Here is a 1,320-nt window from a genome sequence, read left to right on the forward strand (position 1 = left end):
TATATGGTATAAACCAGTTTAGATATAAATGTTGAATCTTAATTTTTGACGTAGAATACGTCTTACCTTAAGGTATGGGGGCTATGTTCAAATGTTGTAGTTGTAATTTTTAGAGCTTCACAAAAACGCTTATTGCACGAGAACTAATAAAGCGATTTCAAAGAAAAGTGTGGCGTTTCAAAGATAAAATTCCAAACCTGTCGACAGATTCATTTTTGTAAATAACCAATTCGGTTTCTGTCGTAAAAACAACGGTAAACATTGCCTTATTTTGGGGTCAATTTTGAGCCTTTAAAGTGCTCTAGCAACTTATTATTGGCATATATAACTTTCATTTTCGGGATATAGGTTCTTTGGAGCAGTAGAAATATTATCGGGTACAAATTTTATATAAATTTAACAAATATTGAGCATTTTAAGGCAAAAAATTGTTGAAAAAATTTGCAAATTTTTTTCATTACCAAAATGCTCGAAAACCGCTCGAATGATTTTGTTTTTGTTTTCTTTAATCAAAAATTCAAGAGTTTTCCTTTCGTTTGGTATATGGGAGGTATTGGTTGATATCTTCTATATATGTTTATTTTATTCAAATATATGGGCATAAATGATTTTCCATACAAAATCACCTCGTCATCATTTTGCAAACACGTGCATATGTTGGAAGTGTGGGAAGGAGTATGTATGCGTATGTAATGCGGCTTTTGATCGCAGCGTATGTACATATGTAAATGCATATATACGTACATATGAAAGTTTCAGTTAATGTGGATCTGTTTGGTTTTGTTATCGATATTTTTATTGATTTTGTTGCCGATATTTTAATCGATTATGCCATCGATATTTTTATCGGTTTTGTTACCGATATTTTCACCGATTTTGTTATCGAAATTTGTATCGATGTTGTTATTGATTTTGCTATCGATATTTTCGGAACTTATCGATATAATGATCGATATTTTTATCGATTTTGTTATCGATTTTGTAATCGATTCTGTTATTGATTTTATTATTGATTATTTATCGGTTTTGTTATCGATATTTTTCTTGATTGTTTTAACAATTTTGCTATCGATATTGTTATCGCTTTTGTTATCGATATTTTTGTCGCTTTTGTCATCAATATTTTTATCGATTTTTCTATAGATATTGTTATCGCTTTTGTTGTCGGTATTTTTATCGGTTTTTTTACCGATTTTGCTATCGATATTGCCATCGCTTTTGTTATCGATAGTTTTATCGAATTTATTACCGATTTTGTAATGGATTTTTTGAAAGATTTTGTTATCAATTTTGTTATTGACTTTGGAATCGATTTTGTTA

This window comes from Rhagoletis pomonella, unplaced genomic scaffold, assembly GCF_013731165.1.
Source record: "Rhagoletis pomonella isolate Grant_MI unplaced genomic scaffold, Rhpom_1.0 Rhpom_scaffold_00003, whole genome shotgun sequence".
NCBI lineage: Eukaryota > Metazoa > Arthropoda > Insecta > Diptera > Tephritidae > Rhagoletis > Rhagoletis pomonella.